Source organism: Procambarus clarkii, chromosome 89 (assembly GCF_040958095.1).
Source record: "Procambarus clarkii isolate CNS0578487 chromosome 89, FALCON_Pclarkii_2.0, whole genome shotgun sequence".
In the NCBI taxonomy this organism is placed as follows: Eukaryota; Metazoa; Arthropoda; class Malacostraca; order Decapoda; family Cambaridae; genus Procambarus; species Procambarus clarkii.
Window position 1 is genome coordinate 17,502,953 of NC_091238.1, and position 23,285 is coordinate 17,526,237.

The 23,285-nt window shown below is 48.4% G+C and overlaps 1 protein-coding gene across 2 annotated transcripts in view; it reads left to right on the plus strand.

Annotated features, from left to right (window-relative positions):
• Nucleotides 1-23,285, plus strand: part of LOC123773359 (uncharacterized) — a 57,384-nt gene that overhangs the window by 11,860 nt on the left and 22,239 nt on the right. Inside the window, exon 1 of one of the 2 annotated variants that reach the window (XM_069318106.1) lies at nt 15,341-16,364. The exons of the other annotated variant lie outside the window; for it this stretch is intronic. The gene's annotated coding sequence lies outside the window, so the exon portion shown is untranslated. Of the gene's footprint in view, nt 1-15,340; nt 16,365-23,285 lie in introns of those variants that run through there. 2 annotated transcript variants of the gene reach the window in all.

Consider the following 23,285-nt stretch of genomic DNA (forward strand, 5'->3'; position numbering starts at 1 on the left):
GGAGAGTGAGGGGTCACCAGTGGTGGAGAGTGAGGGGGTCACCAGTGGTGGAGAGTGAGGGGTCACCAGTGGTGGAGAGTGAGGGGGTCACCAGTGGTGGAGAGTGAGGGGTCACCAGTGGTGGAGAGTGAGGGGGTCACCAATACTATATAATCTCTACAGGGTGCTGGCGTTGTGAATGAGAAGCACCACCAGGTGGTGTAGGTGGGGCAGGCAGGTGGCTCCAGGTGTGGAGGTGGGGCCGCCAGGTGGCTCCAGGTGTGGAGGTATGCAGGTGGTGTAGGTGGGGCCGCCAGGTGGCTCCAGGTGTGGAGGTATGCAGGTGGTGTAGGTGAAGCAGCCAGGTGGCTCCAGGTGTGGAGGTATGCAGGTGGTGTAGGTGGGGCCGCCAGGTGGCACTAGGTGTGGCCACCTCCAGTCTCGCCTTATAAGCACCTCAGGTTCCTGTGAGTCTCACCTGTTTAGCGATATATATTAATTCCATCCCCCTCGTCCCATTCCATCCTCCCCCGTCCCATCCCTTCCTCCCTCGTCCCATCCCTTCCTCCCTCGTCCCATCCCTTCCTCCCTCGTCCCATTCCATCCTCCCCCGTCCCATCCCTATTCCTCATCCTGATGTCTTCCCAGAGCCACAGTGTCGTAATATCTTGGCGCTTTCCCCCGATAGTCCCCTTTCCATCACGGGCTCACCATAGCCCGTGCTACTTGGAACATTTAGTTCCCAGTAGCTGAATCTTAACAACAACAACAACAACAGTCCCCTATTTTACAAGCACAGGGGAAAAAAAGTCGTTTCAAAGGGACTGTGAGGATATCTTGAGGTTATCTTGAGGTTATCTTGAGGTTATCTTGAGGTTATCTTGAGATGATTTCGGGGCTTTTTTTTTTTTAGTGTCCCCGCGGCCCGGTTCTCGACCAGGCCTCCACCCCCAGGAAACAGCCCGTGACAGCTGACTAACACCCAGGTACCTATTTTACTGCTAGGTAACAGGGGCACAGGGTGAAAGAAACTCTGCCCAATGTTTCTCGCCGGCGCCTGGGATCGAACCCAGGACCACAGGATCACAAGCCCAGTGTGCTGTCCGCTCGGCCGACCGGCTCCCCGGGTAGGGCCATCCCCCTCACAGTACTGTGAGGGGGATAGCCCTATCATCACCGTACTGTGAGGGATGACGCGCCCTCATTCAATAACAATAACCTTGGGTTAGGAAGTCTTGAAGCTCGTCAATGGTTTAACAATTGTAAACACAGTCGGCCCATTATTAAGGAAAGATGCACAGGTTTCGTAAGCTGTTGCGGTTTGAGGGGAAGGGTACTATTTATTTTGTGTGAACCGTGCGGTTTGTTTGTTTGTCCTTGCTTCCCTTGAGGATGTTTGCCCCTTAGACGAGGGTGGCTATGTCCCCCCTGGTCCCTGCGCCTGAGGGAAGAGGACAAAGAGAGACCCAGATCCGACCTCCGGTAGACTATTAAGGACTTAAAACGGCTGAGGTGACTTATAGGTCTAGCCAATGGGAGTCACTGTTGGCACACACACTTCACGCACAATAACGGGGCACCTTTGGCAAGCAGCAAGCTTCCTGTCCCTGTCCAGGTCACTAGAGACGGTGATCATCGGGTAAATTCAGGTGAACTCAAACTGGGTGCCACCTCGCCGCGACACGCTACTCTCAACGGCTCACAACGGCTCACAACGCCTCACAACGGCTCACAACGCCTCACAACGGCTCATAACGCCTCACAACGGCTCACAACGCCTCACAACGGCTCACAACGCCTCACAACGGCTCACAACGCCTCACAACGGCTCACAACGCCTCACAACGCCTCACAACGGCTCACAACGCCTCACAACGCCTCACAACGGCTCACAACGGCTCACAACGCCTCACAACGGCTCACAACGCCTCACAACGGCTCACAACGCCTCACAACGGCTCACAACGCCTCACAACGGCTCACAACGCCTCACAACTCTCCTCTGTCGTTGGAAGTGGTGGTAGAGGTTGTGAGGCTTGTGGGCTGTTGTGAGCTATAACCTCCCCCCCCCCTCCCCGCTCCCCCCCCCCTTGCTGTCATTTACAACCTCCCGCCACAACTTTCAGTTCCAATTTGCATCTCTTTCTATAATTTTATACGATTACGGGCTATTCATGCCCGTGCCGCCTTTTGCGTGGCTTAATCTTTATCAATCAATCTATTTTATACACAAAATAGATTGATAACACATGTCATACAATCTATTTAGTGTGTGTGACATCTCACCCACAGTTATTGAGGTATTGCTTCCAGGTGTTGACTTGGATTTACATTTTCAAGTTGTTCTTCCCAGTTTACTTCTGTGACGTCTTGGTTCATCAGTTCCCAGTTGACCGGTTTATTTTTGAAATTGAATTTCCTGAATTATTTTTCTCTTGAGTTTTGGACTGTCTGTGGAGGTCCGTTGTCCATGGCACTACCTCCTAGCAGTCCTTCAGGGGGTTAGCACCACTACCCGGGGGTCGGCCGGCCGAGCGGACAGCACACTGGACACGTGATCCCGAGGTTCGATCCCGGGCGCCGGAGAGAAACTATGGGCAGAGTTTCTTTCACGCCTATGCCTCTGTTACCTAGCAGTAAATAGGTACCTGGGAGTTAGTCAGCTGTCACGGGCTGCTTCCTAGGGGGTGGAGGCCTGGTCGAGGACCGGGCCGTGGGGACACTAAAGCCTAGAAATCAACTCAAGATAACCCTCACTACCACTACTACCACCCCCCATCACTACCACCACCCCACTAGGTGGTACTAACCACTCCCCCCTCCCCCCCCCCTCTGACCAGCTGCACCCCGACACAGTTTTTGCAGGCTGGCCTGAGCGGCTCACACCCACTTTGGTTGCCAGGGCTCTCGTGGTCCTGCACACGCACACACGCACGCACACACACACGCACACACACAACAAACATTCACCCATTACACATTATATCCTCTCCTGTGTTGTTTTGCTTGCCCCACTACACCCCTGGTCCCACTACACCCCCACCACATGCACTGTGTACATCGCTTACACCCCTACAACCCTCCCTCCTCCCCCGCCACAATGGAGGCATCACACCAGACCAGAATGTTACATGACAATTATTTGGCTGCCGTCAGCCTTGACAACACTATACACTGCCCTCCTACACACCCCTCTCGTACACTCAGGGTGTCACGTGGGTGTGTTGAAGCAACACAGTGTTGGTTATGGTATATGTGGGGGGATGGGGGGGGGAGAATGTGTGGTTGATATGTGGTCAAAATATCGGCAGCGGAGATCGTGGAGGAGCGGGGCGAGACAGCGTGGCCACTAGTCTGCCCTGCAGGTGTGTGTGTGTGTGTGTGTGTGTGTGTGTGTGTGTGTGTGTGTGTGTGTGTGTGTGTGTGTGTGTGTGTGTGTGTGTGTGTGTGTGTACACCTAGTTGTACTCACCTAGTTGTGTCATCATATCTGCACCTGAAACTGTGTATGGACTCAGCCTCAACCACATCACTTCCTAAAAATGTGTGTGTGTGTGTGTGTGTGTGTGTGTGTGTGTGTGTGTGTGTGTGTGTGTGTGTGTGTGTGTGTGTGTGTGTGTGTACTCACCTAGTTGTGCTTGCGAGGGTTGAGCTCTGGCTCTTTGGTCCCGCCTCTCAACCGTCAATCAACAGGTGTACAGGTTTCTGAGCCTATTGGATGAAAGGAATCTTTCAGAACATTATATACTACATATGTCAGACCAATTCTGGAGTATGCGGCACCAGCATGGAGTCCATATCTAGTCAAGCATAAGACTAAACTGGAAAAGGTTCAAAGGTTTGCCACCAGACTAGTACCCGAGCTGAGAGGTATGAGCTACGAACAGAGACTTCGGTCTGATATCAACCCCCAAGTCTTTCTCTCTCTGACTCTTGAAGTATTTCATCTCCCAAATGATACCTTGTATCTGGTCTCCTGCTTCCTACCCATATCTTCATTACATTACATTTGCTTGGGTGTGTGTGCGCGCGCCTGTGTGTGTACTCACCTATTTGTGCCTGCAGGATCCAACATTGACTCTTGGATCCCGCCTTTCGAGCATCGGATGTTTACAGCAATGACTCCGGTCCTATTTCTCTATCATACCTAGCTTTAAAATTATGAATAGAGTTTGCTTCCACAACCTGCTCTAAGACTGGTCTCACGTAGGCAGTGTAAAGCGCCCTAAATGCCTCCTCACTTAGGTTTCTGAATGATGTTCTAACTTTTGCCAGTACGCTGCTGTCGATATCCTATTCATATGTGCTTCAGGAGTTAGATTAGGTGTCACGTATACACCCAAGTCTCTTTCTCGAGTCGTTAGGCAGTTCCCCTTCATTGTGTACTGTCCCTTTGGTCTCCTATCACCTAATCCCATTTCCATAACTTTACATTTGCTCGTGTTGAACTCCAGTAGCTCATTTCTCTGACCATCTCTGCAACCTGTTCAAGTCCTCTTGGAGGATCCTACAATCCTCATCTGTCACAACTCTTCTCATCAACTTTGCGTCATCCGCGAACATCGACATGTAGGATTCTACTCCCTGTAAACATGTCATTAACACATATTAGAAATAGAATTGGTCCCAGCACCGATCCTTATGGTACTCCGCTCGTTACTGTTCACCAGTCCGACTTCTCGCCCCTTACCGTAACTCTCTGGTTCCTTCCTGCTAGGTAGTTCCTTATCCATGCTAGGGCCTTTCCGCTTCCTCCCGCCTGCCTCTCGAGTTTGAATAGCAGTCTCATGTGCGGTACTGTATCAAAGACTTTTTGGCAATCCAGAAATATGCAGTCTGCCCAACCTTCTCTGTCCTGTCTTATCCTCGTTATTTTATCATAGAATTCCAAAACGTTTGTTAGGCACGATTTCCCTTTCCAGAACCCATGTTGATGTTTGTTTACAAACATAATGTTCTCCAGGTGTGCAACCCAACCACTTGAGCTGGACGGTAGAGCGACGGTCTCGCTTCATGCAGGTCGGCGTTCAATCCCCGACCGTCCAAGTGGTTGGCCACCATTCCTTCCCACCCCATCCCATCCCAAATCCTTTATCCTGACCCCTTCCCAGAGCTATATAGTCGTAATGGCTTGGTGCTTTCTCCCGATAGTTCCCCTTCTAGGTGTGCAACCAGTCTTAGCCTAATTATTCTTTCAGGTATTTTACAGGGGATGCTTGTCAGTGATACGGGTCTATAGTTAAATGCCTCCTCCCTATCGCCTTTCTTGAAAATCGGTACGACATTTGCCCTCTTCCAGCAATTAGGCTATTTTCCCGACATAGTGACTCATTAAAGATCCTTGCCAGAGGCACGCTGAGGGCCTGCGCTGCCTCTTTTAGTATCCACGGTGATACTTTGTCTGGTCCAACTGCTTTAGTTGCATCCAGTGTTGTCAACTGTTTCATTACCTCCTCTGCTGTCACCTCTATATCTGATAGTCTTTCATCTAGGGTAATCTCTTCTAACAATAGGAGCCGTTCAGGCTCGGTTGTGAACACTCCATGGAAACGGTGTGTGTGTGTGTGTGTGTGTGTGTGTGTGTGTGTGTGTGTGTTTAATGCATTCCATCTGTTAACTACGCTGACACTGAATTTTTTTTTAACGTCCCTGTGGCTCATTTGGGTACTCACTTTTCCACCTGTGTCCCCTTGTTCGGGTAACACCCGTGTTAAACAGTTTATATTTATCTACTCTGTCAATTACTCTGATAATTTTGTAGGTAGTGATCATGTCTCCCTGGGTGTGTGTGTGTGCATTTTGGTGTTGGTGGGGTGTGTGGGGAGAGTGTCCTTCTTACCTATTAGCTACCTAAATGCTTAGGTTGCTTACCTAAAAGAGATTGCTACCCCCCTGACTGCTACCTAACCTTGTGTGGGTGGGAGGGGGTGAGATGGGGAGGGGGTGGCCCCACACTTTAACCTTTCGCAGTAGATGGGGGTATTTAAATAGTGGTAGGGAGCTGCAGGCATGGTTATGGTCATGTGTGTGGTGGTTGTTTGGGCTGTTGGGTAGTTTAGTGGGGAGTCAGGTGTGTGTGGCGACACTCATGTGTATTAATTGGTGGTGATTGGCAGCCCATATGTGGTGGTGAGGTGGGTGGTTGTCTCAGTGGGTGGTGAGGTGGGTGGTTGTCTCAGTGGGTGGTGAGGTGGGTGGTTGTCACAGTGGTGGTGAGGTGGGTGGTTGTCTCAGTGGGTGGTGAGGTGGGTGGTTGTCTCAGTGGTGGTGAGGTGGGTGGTTGTCTCAGTGGGTGGTGAGGTGGGTGGTTGTCTCAGTGGGTGGTGAGGTGGGTTGGGCAGAGCAACGGTAGTGTGTGTGTGTGTGTGTGTCGATCACTACCACCATAACAATCTCCAAGTCTACCACCACCACCACTATCTTCACTACCACCATAACAATCTCCAAGTCTACCACCACCACCACTATCTTCACTACCACCATCAGTGTCGTCACCACAACCATCACCACCACAACCACCACCGCCCACAACCACCCCAACAACGAGCACCTTGTGAGAGTGGGCGGCGGCGAGGGAGTGCCCATCCCAGAGTGCAGCAAACCACTTACCCCTCCACAACTTGTTCTCATGTACCCCTCTTGAAGCCGGTAGCCCCTCCACGCTCCCTCCACCTGCCCTTTCTCCCCTCCACCTGCCCTCTCTCTCCCTCCACCTGCCCTCTCTCTCCCTCCACCTGCCCTTTCTCCCCTCCACCTGCCCTCTCTCTCCCTCCACCTGCCCTCTCCCCCTCCACCTGCCCTCTCTCTCCCTCCACCTGCCCTTTCTCCCCTCCACCTGCCCTCTCTCTCCCTCCACCTGCCCTCTCCCCCTCCACCTGCCCTCTCTCCCTCCACCCTCCACAATCCCTCCACGAAAAAAGCGCCAAGTCAGTGTGACACTGTAGCGCCTGGAATGGGGGTATGAGGACAAGAAGCTGGGTAATGAGTGTAGGGTGATGTTGCCCAAGCACTTGGATAGTCGGGGATCGAGCACCGACTCTGCTAGAAACAAGGACATATCGCTCTACCGACCAGCCATACAGAACCCTAATATAAACCTTGCCAGGAGTGATAAGTTGACAAATATATAGGGAAATGTGCACGAGTTATTAAATGGACTAAACTAAACAAAGGCACGAAAGGTAACGGAGGAGAGAATTAAACAGGCAGAGAATATGATAAATGAGGAAAATATCAGGAAAAACATTTACTGTGGTACAAGGCTCAAAGGAAAGTCCGCAGCGATAGAGGTTAAGAACCCGGAAAATCGTTAAAAGCACAAACAAATACAAATATTTATTGAGGTAAAGTACATACATACAAGATACAAAAGTTGATGGATTTATAGATAGAGCTAGAACATAAAATGCCTAAAGCCACTATTACGCAAAGCGTTTCGGGCGGAAGGTGAAGGAGAAAAAGTGTATGATAATCTGCAGTCTAGCAGTCAGAGGAAAAACACACAGCACATGGGAAGAGGGAGATCAGAAAGAGTTTATAGACATTCTCAACACTTGAAGCAACCATGAAAATAGACCACTGTGGGCCACGGGAGGGCGAGGAGCCTATCGTGCAAGAAGTTCAATGTGGGAGAGAATTACAGGCGAAGAGATGAATGAGAAAGTCACACTAAATCCTCAGATTAATAGCATGGGGAAAAAGTCTATATAGAGTACTTGGTATGAAGGATAATAGAGAGGCATGAAAGTGAGCCAGAAATTACTATACCCGGGCAGGAAAGTAAAAAATAGCGATTATAAACGACATAGCTGCTAAAGATAAGGACCAACCAAAGTTTTTGTATAGCCATACAAGGTCAAGGTCTTAGCCTAACCATGTGAGACCAACGAACTTGATAAGAGATCTCTAAAGGTCTTTAAGAACACGGGTAAAAAAAATAAACACTGTAGATGAGGTAAGAAACTAAGGAGTAACTAGAACTGTCAACATCACTAAGGAGTAACTAGAACTGTCAACATCACTAAGGAGTAACTAGAACTGTCAACATCACTAAGGAGTAACTAGAACTGTCAACATCAACAGGTCTGGACTTAATATCCAGCCATGGCTGCTGGCAGACGCTGCAAAGATACTTTCTCATCCACTAACTAAAAAAAATCAATAAAGCACTCAAAACATGAGATCTCGAGTTAAAAAAATTCCCCTTTTTCTATTTTTGAAATTCACAGGCAGCACTGAGTTATAAACCAGGGTCTCTACAGCTTATGAGGCGATAGGCAGCATGGATTAAATAGAGGAAAGTCTCTATCCTCCTCACATCCTCCACCGCCAGGCTCCATCTACCCTTCATACTTCATTAAAATATGAGAATGATGGAGCCTGCTCATGTACTTATCGAACCCATGCCATATAAACTTCCTGTTAAGTTTGGCTATACAGTATGCTACCAGGCCCGTCTAATTACCAGAAACTCCCAAGCATTATGTAAGTAATGAAGAAATATGATATATTTACTCACTATAATGGTGGTGGTGAATGTAAAACATGGAAAAACATATTTTTAATAATATAATATTATATTATTAATAATATATATATATAATTTTATAATGAAATAAGTAATTTTATAACGAAATTAGACGAAACTAAGTGACAGGTGACGCCATAGGAAGTCGACGATCCAAGCGCCAATGTTGTGGAGCGACTTATCCAAGATATATTGTTGCCTAGAGGTTAGGTAATCTACAGGAGGCTGATATGCCAGCAAACAGTCTCCAGGCGACAATATGTGTTTGATAAGTCCCTCCACAGCATAGTTCTAAATTACTTATATAATGCTACATGGCTTTGGGTAATTAGACGAACCTGTGCACTACTGGTATCTTGTTACTTTTTCCCAACTATTGTTTACCTCCTTTCCCCCCCCCCCCCCCAGGGAGCGAGCTGGGGGACCCGTGTCCCTAGATCAGAGTATGCAACGTAAACAAGAGAACGGATATGTAAACATACTAGTATACAAGTTCAATTGACGAATCCGTTAGACATGTGACGTATTTGTAAATATTGACATCTGTGCATCGGCCTCGCTAGGTGGGTTGCTTGGGTTAGGCGAAAGTTATTATTTTTTAATGGAGTGGGGACTGGAGAGGACGGGGTGTGGATGAGTGGGGACTGGAGAGGACGGGGTATGGATGAGTGGGGACCGGAGAGGACGGGGTATGGATGAGTGGGCACCGGAGAGGACGGGGTATGGATGAGTGGGCACCGGAGAGGATGGGGTATGGATGAGTGGGCACCGGAGAGGACGGCGTATGGATGAGTGGGCACCGGAGAGGACGGGGTATGGATGAGTGGGGACGGGGTATGGATGAGTGGGCACCGTTAATGAGGGTTGAGGCGAGGTGTGAGTAGCGTGCCCGGGCACCCAGCAGCAGCTGGGACAATGAGAGACAGAGCGGCGCGGGCATGCACGGGGCCCATTCATAAACGACGCAGGGCGAGGAACGAGTTTACCCTGGTGGGGGGTGGTGGTGCCCTGGGGGGTGGGGGGGTGGTGCTGGGGGGTGGTGGTTGTGGTGGGGGAGGGGGGGATGGCACACACCTAGTTGTACTCACCTAGTTGTGCTTACTCACCTTACCATCAGTTACTATAGTACTAGGGTACTTCTATCCTTCCTCTTATCAGTGACTGTGATAAGATGAGGTCTTGTTCTTTATGCCCCGCCGCCTACTCTATATTGTCTTGTTGTATCTGTTATAGATATAATTATTCTGATGTTTGGATTCCTCGTGGAATGTGGCCTTAAAGTTGTGGATGGAGGAGGCTTCCATGACTACTACTTCTTTCAGTAGATTCCTCTTGTTGACCAACCGTACTGGTTATGAGAATTTCCTTCCATTTCCTCAATTCGTTTGTAGGGCCCCGTGTATGGTGTAGCTGGTGGTGATGGTGGTGATGTAGGTGGTAGTAGTGGTGGTGATGTAGGTGGTGGTGGTGGGTTGGCGTTTGGCATTATGGGGCCCTGGTGGGTGCGCCGCTCCCTCTCCCTCCCCCCCCATCCCTCCCTCTCCTACCTCTTAACCTAGAACCTACACACTCTTCCATCCCCCCTCTCCAACACCCCCCCCTCCACACTATCTGTCATCCTCTCGCCCACTGCACATCCACGCAAATACCCCACACTCCCTAGCCTAACTTTATTCCCTAACCTTAACCCCAACCTAGCCTAAGATAGCCTAACCTAGCCTAAGACAGTCCTAACTCTAGCCTAAGACAGTCTACTCTAGCCTATGACAGCCTAACTTAGCCTAATACATCTTAACCTTAACAATATATGTACTAGTTTTGGTAATAGGAAAACAAGGTGTGTCGAACCGTCTTGTGTACGATTTGACCATATCCTGTTTACGTGTGGTCGTGCGTCTGTGTATCCAGTGTTTGTTACGTACACTTGACCGCCAGCGGGTTAGGAGCTGGGATACCAGGGGCCAGATTCACGAAAGCACTTACGCAAGTACTTACGAACGTGTACATCTTTCCTCAATCTTTGACGGCTTTGGTTACATTTATTAAACAGTTTACAAGCATGAAAACTTCCCATTCAACTGTTGATATTGTTATAAACAGCCTCCTGGTGCTTCGGAGCTCATTAACTGTTTAATAATTGGAAACAAAGTCGCCAAAGATTGAGCAAAGATGTACAGGTTCGTAAGTGTTTGCGTAAGTGCTTTCGTGAATCTGGCCCCAGGACGGGACAGGAGCTGGAATACCAGGACGGGACAGGAGCTGGGATACCAGGACGGGACAGGAGCTGGGATACCAAGACGGGATAACGTTATCCCAGCCAAATTCTGATAATAAGTATCTTACACTGCTGGACACCTTGTGACGTGGTCGCCACTCCGTAACAAACCACAACTGTTTGGCCTAACCAGAAGCCTATGAACCCAAACAACCCCCCTAACCTATCGTGACCGATACACACCCAAAACTGTCAGTATCACGGTGTTGTCATGTTGACTATTACGTCGCATTTTTAACGGATTGGTTTAGGAGAGATGCCGAATTGGGGCCCAGAAAAATATACTTGTAAAATTGGTTCTATTTAACAAGTATGTTTTGTAGGGATTTTGTGAATGTATATATATATATATATATATATATATATATATATATATATATATATATATATATATATATATATATATATATATATATATATACACGTAATTGTCGTTAAGAACTTTCGTCTGTCTTACACACGAGTAAGGGAAAGGAAGTATCAGGGGAAAGCACCAAGCCATTACGACTATATAGCACTGGGAAGGGGTCAGGATAAGGATTTGGGATGTGACGGGAGGGAAAGGAATGGTGTCCAACCACTTGTGGACGGTTTGGGATTGAACGCCGATCTGCATGAAGCGAGATCATCGCCCTACCGTCCAGCCCAAGTGGTTGGCTTATACACACAAGTTAATTCTCATGAGACGGCACTAAATACATGGGGTTCACAGGTTCTTGAAGAACAACTTATGGGAGAAGTAGTAGCAGATAAGATATGGCAGGAAGTGCAGAACAGAGCCAGTGAAGAACAGAGGCGCCATAGGCACAACCAGCGAGCACTGTATGAACATGAGAGGTCCAGGTTGTTCAACATCTTCCCATAAAGCACAAGAAATGTTGCTGGAAGAAAAATGGACTTTTTCAAGAAAACAAAATTGACACTCCGGTTAGAAGTGCCGGACCAACCAAGCGGGTTGTGGTGTATATGTCAGGGGCCCGCGGGCTGCTGCAAGCAACAGCCTGTTGGACAAATGACACCCTTAAGTGCTACTCCGTAACACTGCGCGCATGACACCGCGCGCATGACATCCAGTAAGACTGCGCATGACTCAAGTGTGAGTCATATATCCCGCTGGACGAATATCCTGCTGCTGGTGGTGACTGGACACAGGAAATGTCTTTAAGATTTAGAATAAACCTTCTCATCTTAAATCTAAATCAGGTGTCATTCCACTTGCCCTGCCTCGCTTACACTTAGGTGCAACGCGAATCTTACAGCATGAGGTTAGCGAGGGGGTGTGAGTAAGGTGGAGGTGGGGGAAGGTTGTGTGATCCAACCTCTTACGAAACCTGTTCATCTTTCCTTAATCATGACGGCTTCATTTACGTTTATCAACCAGTTAACGAGGTTGAAAACATCACAATCAGCGGTTGTTATTTGTTATAAACAACCTCGTATCTCAAGTTGCTGAGGTTCACCACTCTTGATAGAATTATATCTAATGTCTTTGTGCCTCATTTAGTAGTGGTGGGGGTTAGTGGGTGGGGGGGTAGGGGGGAGGTGGAGGTGGTGGGACGGGGTGTCCCCACAGAGCTGGTGGGGGTGGAGGTAATAGGTCACCCCTCACTCCCCCAAACTCCCCCTCCTCCTCCCCACCATTCCCCTCACTCGTTCCTGCCTCACTACACCATCTTGACCCACCCTCATAACTTCCTCCCCCATCATGTGTGTCCTCATTATCTCCCCACCCACGTCAAGACCCCACCCTCGTGACCCACCCCCGTCATGGTCCACCATTTAGCGACGAGGGTGGGCCGAGTCAGTGGAGGTGGGTCATACCTGTCAGTGAATGCAAGTGGGTCTTATACCTGTCATTTGCAGATGATACAAAAATCAGCATGAAAATTGCCACTGTAGAAGACACTGAAAAAAACTACAAGCAGATATAAACAAAGTCTTCGATTGGACAACTGATAATAACATGTTTAACGGTGACAAGTTCCAGGTACTGAGGTATGGTGTAGAGGAGGAACTTTAACGAAACACAAGGTACAGGACACAGTCAGACCTACTCATAGTAGGAAAGTTAACACGTAAAGGACCTGGGGCCAGATTCACGAAAGCACTTACGCAAGCACTTACGAACCTGTACATCTTTTCTCAATCTTTGGCGGCTTTGTTTCCAATTATTAAATAGTTAAATGAGCTCCGAAGCACCAGGAGGCTGTTTATAACAATAACAACAGTTGATTGGGAAGTTTTCATACTTGTAAACTGTTTAATAAATGTAAACAAAGCCGTCAAAAATTGAGGAAAGATGTACACGTTCGTAAGTGCTTTCGTGAATCTGGCCCCTGGGAATTATGATGTCTAACGACCTGACATTTAGTGAACATAACCGAACAAATATAGCGGCGGCCAGGATAATGATAGGATGGATTATGTGAACGTTCAAATCCAGGGACCCCACACTACTGCTAATACTATTTAAATCACTGGTGCTGTCCCGTCTGGAGTATTGCTCGGTACTCACTTCTTCTTTCAGAGCAGGAGAGATCTCTGAATTAGAGGGAATACAGAGAACATATACGGCACGCATAGACACGATAAAACATCTAAATTATTGGGATCGTCCCGAAGCTCTTAAAATGTATTATATGGAAAGGAGACGAGAAAGGTATCAAATAACATATACATGGAAGATACTTGAAGGCCAGGTCCCAAATTTACACAGCTAGAATAACAACATACTGGAGCGAAGGGTACGGAAGGAAATGTAGAATAGAACCAGTGAGGAGTAGAGGTGCCATAGACACAGTCAGAGAACACTGTCTGAACATCAGAGGTCCACAGCTGTTCAACACCCTCCCCGCAAGCATTAGAAATATTGCCGGAACAAAGGTGGATGTATTCAAGAGTCACTTGGACAGGTTCTTGCAACAAGCGCCGGACCAACCAGGCTCTAGTGGGTACGTGGGCCTGCGGGCCGCTCCAAGCAACAGCCTGTTGGACCAAGTTATCGTAAGTCGAGCCTGGCTTGGGGAGTAGAACTCCTGAAACCCTACCCAGGTATGCTCCAGGTAGCCAGTGTTGATGAGGATGGTGTGGTCGTGGACAGTGTTGGTGAGAGTGGTGTGGTCGTGGCCAGTGTTGGTGAGAGTGGTGTGGTCGTGGACAGTGTTGGTGAGGGTGGTGTGGTCGTGGACACTGTTGGTGAGAGTGGTGTGGTCGTGGACAGTGTTGGTGAGGGTGGTGTGGTCGTGGACAGTGTTGGTGAGGGTGGTGGGGTCGTGGACAGTGTTGGTGAGGGTGGTGTGGTCGTGGACAGTGTTGGTGAGGGTGGTGTGGTCGTGGACAGTGTTGGTGAGGGTGGTGTGGTCGTGGACAGTGTTGGTGAGGGTGGTGTGGTCGTGGACAGTGTTGGTGAGGGTGGTGTGGTCGTGGACAGTGTTGGTGAGGGTGGTGTGGTCGTGGACAGTGTTGGTGAGGGTGGTGTGGTCGTGGACAGTGTTGGTGAGGGTGGTGTGGTCGTAGCCAGCAAGGTGGGGGCCCCAGGCAGGGGCAGGTAGGCTGCCCTGTGCCCACACCTGCCCTGAGGCCCTGGTGGATGCCAGCGCTCCCTCCCCGCTGCTCCTACGCCTCAGACCCACCTCTCACAACCTACCCTCACACGGCACCACCTCACAACCCACCTCTCTAGCCACACCACCTCACAACCCATCCTTACGCCACTCCTCACACACGCAAACACTTGTGTTAAATAATGATGTTCTCAGTAAAGGATTAGAGTTTAATTATTATACAATAATGAATGAATAGTCCTTTTGTGAATGAGGCTGTCAGTGGTGATGGTGGTGGTGGTAGCAGTGGTGGTAGTGGTGGTAGTGGTGACGACACTGGTGGTAGTGGTGGAGCAAGTCGACCCCTCCCATCCCATCCCATGGCCGACCAGCTCAGGTGCCTGCCTGTCTACCAAGGCAGGCGCCCACCCAACCATATCCCCCCCGTAAAAACCCCCCACCCCCACCATCTTCCCTGCCGGCTGCCCACCTGCCCGCCTCAGAATCAGGTACTGGCAGCAAGACAGAGCTATACGGAAAGATCACAAGACCCACCTCCGCCTTTGGTCCGGACGCCAGGCTAACCCGCTAGGCTCCAGTGGCTAATGATTGTGCTGCTTTCGGTGAATGGATATTACTAGGATGCCACCTGCCTCCTTGTACACAAGCACTGGTGCTTGTGTGTGTGTGTTTGTTTCTGCCCTAGTGTTTACATGAACCTTGGACGAGGCTATATTGCTGCTCAGTTTAGGTATCTCGTTTCGTTTGAGCCTCTCGCGTGAAATAAATCATTTCAGAAACTTGTTTGTGGTTTATTGGTAAGGTATTTTGATGTGGTGTAATGTGTGTGTTTACCTGCTTGTCACACACATACACACGCGCGCGCACGCGTGTTTGTGTACGGAATTTTGTGCATGTGCGAGTGGGGGCAAGCTGCGTTACCCCGGGGCCATGATGGAGAGTGGGGTATGACGCACACACACACACGCGCGCACACACACATATACACACACACACACACACACACACACACACACACCTACCTACAGGCTAACATGGCTGGAGTCTGATGCCAGAGTTGTCTAGACGGACAAGGTGGAACGTCTCGACTCTTAGCTCCTCCTAGTGACCTCCTAGTGATCCTAGTGACCTCCTAGCTCCTCCTAGTGACCTCTTAGCTCCTCCTAGTGACCTCCTAGTGACCTCCTAGTGATCCTAGTGACCTCCTAACTTCTCCTAGTGACCTCTTAGCTCCTCCTAGTGACCTCCTAGTGATCCTAGTGACCTCCTAACTTCTCCTAGTGACCTCTTAGCTCCTCCTAGTGACCTCCTAGTGACCACCTAGTGATCCTAGTGACCTCCTAGCTCCTCCTAGTGACCTAGGTCCTCCTAGTGTACCTCTAGTGCGTTTCTTACCAGTGTTTGCTGTATATACCGTCCAGTGAATCTCCAAGAGTGTTAGTGTACACCGTATATACCGTCCAATGAATCTCCAAGAGTGTTAGTGTACACCGTATATACGGTCCAGTGAATCTCCAAGAGTGTTAGTGTACACCGTATATACCGTCCAATGAATCTCCAAGAGTGTTAGTGTACACCGTATATACGGTCCAGTGAATCTCCAACAGTGTTAGTGTACACCGTATATACCGTCCAATGAATCTCCAAGAGTGTTAGTGTACACCGTATATACGGTCCAGTGAATCTCCAACAGTGTTAGTGTACACCGTATATACCGTCCAATGAATCTCCAACAGTGTTAGTGTACACCGTATATACGGTCCAGTGAATCTCCAACAGTGTTAGTGTACACCGTATATACCGTCCAATGAATCTCCAACAGTGTTAGTGTACACCGTATATACGGTCCAGTGAATCTCCAACAGTGCTAGTGTACACCGTATATACCGTCCAATGAATCTCCAACAGTGCTAGTGTACACCGTATATACCGTCCAGTGAATCTCCTTAGTGGCCACTGTATATACCGGCCAGTTCGCTTCCAATTGGTCTACAGAATAACAAGTCTTGGTCCCACTGAAGGTAGGCATGAATGGCATTATATATCCCAGGTACCGGGTGGGATATATCCCAGGTACCGGGTGGGATATATCCCAGGTACCGGGTGGGATATATCCCAGGTACCGGGTAGATATATCCCAGGTACCGGGTGGGATATATCCCAGGTACCGGGTGGGATATCCCAGGTACCTGGTGGGATATATCCCAGGTACCTGGTGGGATATATCCCAGGTACCGGGTGGGATATCCCAGGTACCGGGTGGGATATATCCCAGGTACCGGGTGGGATATATCCCAGGTACCGGGTGGGATATCCCAGGTACCGGATGGGATATATCCCAGGTACCGGGTGGGATATATCCCAGATACCGGATGAGATATATCCCAGGTACCGGGTGGGATATATCCCAAGTACCGGGTGGGATATATCCCAGGTACCGGGTGGGATATATCCCAGGTACCGGATGAGATATATCCCAGGTACCGGGTGGGATATATCCCAAGTACCGGGTGGGATATAACCCAGGTACCGGATGGGATATATCCCAAGTACCGGGTAAGATATATCCCAGGTACCGGGTGGGATATCCCAAGTACCGGGTGGGATATATCCCAGGTACCGGATGGGATATATCCCAAGTACCGGGTGGGATATAACCCAGGTACCGGATGGGATATATCCCAAGTACCGGGTAAGATATATCCCAGGTACCGGGTGGGATATCAGTGACATCTGTCCATCTGATCACCCAAACAGACCTGCCACACTTGTCTATGATGTCATCCCCATGTCCATGACGTCACCAGTATATCCATGACGTCACCACCATGTCCATGACGTCACCATAACAAAACTGGGTTGCGGGGGGGGGGGTGGTCCCATGAGGGCCGGAATATGGTCTCATGTCCGGTTGGTTTTGTTCAGTTAAACTACGCTCTTGCCAGACGTATGGGCGCCACAGCTCGTAGGATATTCCCCTTAAAGGTGTTTCGAACTCATGAACACGATTAAAGGTGTTTGTAATTCCGCGCGCGCGCGTGTTTAAAGCGTGGGACTTGAAAACCTTGAGCCATTGGTGTTTTGTAAGAGTCATCCTGTGTGGGGGGGAAGTTGTTGAACCTTTACCTTCAGAGAGTATTACGGGCTATTCATGCCCGTGCCATCTCTTGGGTGGCTTAATCTTTATCAATCAATCTTGTGTTGTTGTTATAGATTCAGCTACTCGTAATAAGTTCCAAGTAGCACGGGCTATGGTGAGCCCGTAACTTACTTGGCACAGGAGCGGGGCAAGTAGCATGGGCTATGGTGAACCCGTAGTGGACTTACCTGGCACAGGAACAGGTGCTAATCAATCTCCATCGAGTAGGGACTATATAACACCTGACAAACATACGCGTCCCTATATCTACGGGCTCACCATAGCCCGTGCTACTTGGAACTTTTTGTTCCAAGTAGCGAATCTTTAACAACATACGCGGCCCTACCCTATCCTAACCTAATCTATCCTACCCCTAACCCAGTCCAACCTAAACTATCCTAACCCAACGAAATCCCCTTTGTTGGGGGGGGGGGAGAGGTCTATATGGCGTGGATGAGATCTGTGACTGTCCAAATATTCAGGCCAATACAGGTGTTCGATCCCCCTACTACCACTGGGGGCTCTTTTTCAGCATCATGCCATGACTCTCGGTCCCGTAGCGAGTCACAGGAGTCTGTAAATCCGGAACCTGTCCCTCTTTTGTTTTCCAGCAGTAGACGTCATCTACCTCTTGTCTACGTTCCAGCGGTAGGCGTGATCTACCTCTTGTGTACGTTCCAGAAGTAGACGTCATCTACCTCTTGTGTACGTTCCAGCAGTAGACGAGATCTACCTCGTGTACGTTCCAGCAGTAGACGTCATCTACCTCTTGTCTACGTTCCAGCGGTAGGCGTGATCTACCTCGTGTACGTTCGAGCAGTAGACGTGATCTACCTCTCATCTACCAGGTGTTTTATTTAATGAATCTGGACAATATTGTGTGCACATTTTCCAGGCCAGGAAACATCAAGCATGTACTTACGAAACCAGTGCATCTCTTCGTAATCGTGGCGGCTTTGTTTACACTTATTAAATAGTTCACAAGTTTGAAAACTTCACAATTCAAGGTTCCAGACAACCTTGTTACGCTTCAGTGCTCATAAAACAGTTTAACAATTGTAAGCAAAGCCGCCATGATTCTTATCTTGAGATTATTTCGGGGCTTAGTGTCCCCCGCGGCCCGGTCCTCGACCAGGCCTCCACCCCCAGAAAGCAGCCCGTGACAGCTCACTAACTCTCAGGTACCTATTTACTGCTAGGTAACAAGGGCATCAGGGTGAAAGAAACTCTGCCCATTGTTTCTCGCCGGCGCCCGACATCGAACCCGGAACCACAGGATCACGCGTTCAGTAATTACCTAAGTGTAGTTACAGGATGAGAGCTACGCTCGTGGTATCCCGTCTTCCCAGCACTCTTTGTCATATAAGACAGTGTTCTGTCCGCTCAGCCACCGGCTCCCCATGATGAGTGGAAAGATATACAGTTTTCGTAAGTTGTTGCGCAAATGATTGACGAATCCTGGCTTCAATCTTAACCTTTTCCTTCCGTTCGTTCCAACGAGTTTTGCACGCGGTTTCGGTTTTAAATTCTCCCATTTCCATGGTTGGGAACTTGAAGTTTTCTTCGTTGAACGTCAGTGTTTTCTGTGGGCTGCTCAAGGCTTTGTTTACACCGGGTTGGTGGATTGCTGTGTCTTCTATGGTTGCTGTGTCTTCTATGGTTGCTGTGTCCTCTATGGTTGCTGTGTCCTCTATGGAGGCTGTGTCCTAACATGAAAATATGTCCTATATTTTCACATGAAAATAGTGAAATTAACAGTCTGCCATTCTTGGATGTACTAATAACAAAAACAGGAACCTCTCTAAGCACCAACGTATATACTATGCCCACCAACATAGGATTATGCCTGAACGGTAGAAGTGAGTGCCCCCAAAGATACAAAGCCAGTGTTCTCAATGCTTATATTAGTCGAGCGCTTACCCACTGCTCCGAATGGAGCAACGTGAGTAGAGAGTTTGAAAGAATAACACAGGTATTGGTGAACAACGGATATAGCAACACGGAAATAAACGCTGAAATAAAAGCATAAAATAAAAGCATAAACGGAAATAAAAGCAACGTGAGTAGAGAGTTTGAAAGAATAACACAGGTATTGGTGAACAACGGATATAGCAACACGGAAATAAACGCTGCTATAAGAAGACACCTGGACCGATGGTATAATCCTGAACCTAGAACAGAAATTAACATACCTCCAATAAAATTATATTACAAATCAACCATGCACAGTGAACATAAAAAAGAAGTAAAAAGCATTACTCCTAACCAAAACATAGACCTGATTATATTCTACAAAACCAAGAAGACTACCGACCTCCTTATCAAAAACAGCCCGAAGCCGACGGAGAACCCTTTACAGCAGTCAAACGTTGTATACATGTACACTTGCCCCCACGAAGGATGTAGCCTCAATCCCCTTCAATCTAAGTACATAGGTATGACGTCGACCAAGCTGACGAGGCGTTTGATCTGTCATCTTCAGCCCGGTGCCCTCAGAAATCACATGAGACAAGCCCATGACATCACCCTAACAAGAGAAATGTTGAATAAAAACACTTGTATAATAGACAAAACCCAAGATATATATATATATATATATATATATATATATATATATATATATATATATATATATATATATATATATATATATATATATATATATATATATATATATATATATATAATATATATAATATTCACCAACTCGCGCTCCACCCCGTATTGACACGTATATTGATTGATAAAGATTAAGCCACACAAGAGGTGGAACGGGCATGAACAGCCCGTAATGTTGACGTAGTTATTAAACCATTAACATCTTCCCCCCTTCATGCCTATTCATCCACTCATCCATCTCCGTCATGTCACCCCAACACATCACCTTTCACAGAGAATGTAAACCAATGTAAATTTTCTCAATGTAAACCAAGCTTCACCAATCTGTTTCTCTCTCTCTCTCTCCATATGGAAGGATTCCAATTTGTGGGACTGACTTTGCCATCCTTCGCTGAACGCGCTCGACTGAATTTAGAGATATAAATTAGCTTGAACCTGTACAGAGATAAATGACAAAGTTAAGGATCTTTCCTTGCGAAGACAGTTATGAAAATTATTAATATTCTTTAAAAAGGTGAAGAATAAGGGGTTACACGATTGAAGTATATAAGTTCAGGGAGCTTCAGGGAGCTCCCCGAAGCCCTCAACACCGTCCACCACGTGAGCAGACAGTCCAGGAGCTCCCCGAAGCCCTCAACACCGTCCACCACGTGAGCAGACAGTCCAGGAGCTCCCTGAAGCCCTCAGCACACAACAGTAAACATCAGACTACAGCACCAAGCCACCAGGGTGTGGAACACCAGCCCAATGTTAGAGGACCAGCTACTAGAAACTCCAGGATGAGACGCCCCACTCCCACAGCTGGTGATCCAAGGTGGTGACGCCCCACTCCACCAGCCGGTGATCCAAGGTGGTGACGCCCCACTCCCACAGCTGGTGATCCAAGGTGGTGACGCCCCACTCCCACAGCCGGTGGTCCAAGATGGTGACGCCCCACTCCCACAGCTGGTGATCCAAGGTGGTGACGCCCCACTCCACCAGCCGGTGATCCAAGGTGGTGACGCCCCACTCCCACAGCCGGTGGTCCAAGATGGTGACGCCCCACTCCCACAGCCGGTGATCCAAGGTGGTGACGCCCCACTCCCACAGCTGGTGATCCAAGGTGGTGACGCCCCACTCCCACAGCTGGTGATCCAAGGTGGTGACGCCCCACTCCCACAGCTGGTGATCCAAGGTGGTGACGCCCCACTCCCACAGCTGGTGGTCAAAGAGCTTGGATCTACTCGATAGTGGAAACCAAGCCCCACAATTCACAATTCCTAAATTAATTACTAACCCCATAATAATAAAATTAATCTTAAACAGAACTTAAAAACAATTTTTTTTTGTGTTTCTGTGAATCCTACATAGTATTATAATATTCATCTATAGACATCCATATATGTTGAAATACCCGTGAAGGCCCCCCACACACACACACATCGAACCAGTTGTACACCAGTTGATTGACTGTTGAGAGCCGGGACTGTTGAGAGCCAGAGCTCAACCCCCGCAAGCACAACTAGGTGAGTACATCGTGTCAGCAAGGCCCACTGTTATAACTCATACTGTATTTCCCATTTCCAAACCTTTCCCTTCACCTGCACCTCTCCATCCTCTTTTCTATCCCCAAATCCTAGAGAATTCTGGGAAGCCAAACAAAGTCAGGGCAAAAACATGTCCTCTCCTAAACTCTGAGCTAAATGACAAAAACGTTTTTCACTCACCTCTGGCAGAGCAGGAATCAAACGCCCCGAGGACACACCAGGAGTCCACCAAGACCCGCCAACTCCTGGCATCTTTCGACAAAAGCCGGCGCTAGACATTGTCTGTCTACCCGAAGAACCAACCAGGAAATGGAAAAACAAAAATCGATCAACTTCCCTGTGGCGATAGGCGCGCCAGGCGTCGTAACCGTTGAACAGGAATTTCAGAAGGCAGTATCAAGAGCCAATGGGTAAAAGTGGCGTCACGTGTTCCAGCGGGCCCCAGGCGGCACGGCGCAGGTGTCCCAGAGCTCCTGCAGACGTCCGCTCGTCGTCAAGCTGAAGCAGACTCCGACGCTCTAAGGTTGTGTTGGGCAGATAAGGGAGGATGGATCTAAGGTGTCCTCATGCAAGGCAGAGAAAGAAGTTCTGCCACAAGAAACTTTTGCGTGCATATTGAATAAAGCCACTAACACACAAGGCGTTTTCGGCATAAGCTAAAATAAACTTATAAATAATTTAACTGAATTATTTTAAGTTCAAACTCGGTGAATGACCTATTATGCCTCCGCGATTGAAGAAAGCACATGGTTGGTTATTGAAACGCTTTTTGTTTTCCCTACTTTCCATGACTGCATGGGCAAGGCAACTAAAGTAATATAGATAGCAAGACTGGGATTATGTGACCCCTGACATTCCTGTTATTGGTATGACATGCAGTAAGCTAAAATACTAGATGTGCGAAAGGTCCACAACGCCATTGTGTATCACTATTAACTCTTATCAGCTGGGATAGTTAATGATGGTAAATTCAGCACACCCCCCTTCCCCCGCTCCTGTGCCAGGTAAGTTCACTACGGGCTCACCTTAGCCCGTGCTACCTGCAACTTTTTGTTCAGAGTGGCTGAATCTAAAACAACATGGTGAATTCTAATTCCATACGGCCCGGGGCGTCTATCCTTGCAAAGATTTAGCACCAGAAGCAATTAGATGATTATAAAATGAATGGTATGGCTTTAAGTTCTTTTATGGCTAAGTTAATTGTGATGAGAGTTAATTGTAAGGAGAAAGCGTTGACAACAGTATGTCTATATAGAACTTGGAAGATATAAGGACTAGGAGTTGGGATACGAGGACAAGAAGCCGGATATTCGGACAAGGAGCTGGGATACGAGGGCAAGGAGCTGGGATATGAGGACAAGGAGCTGGGATATGAGGACAAGGAGCCTGGATATTAAGACAAGGAGCTGGTATAAGAGGACCAGGAGCTGGGATATGAGGATAAGGAGCTGAGATACGAGGACCAGAAGCTGGGATATGAAGACAAGGAGCTGGGATACGAGGACCAGAAGCTGGGATATGAAGACAAGGAGCTGGGATAAGAGGACCAGGAGCTGGGATACGAGAACAAGGGGGCTGGGAAATGAGGACAAGGAGCTGAGGTACTAACCATATGCAAAGCGGGGCCGGCGCTCTACCAACTATAATTCTTAATAGAT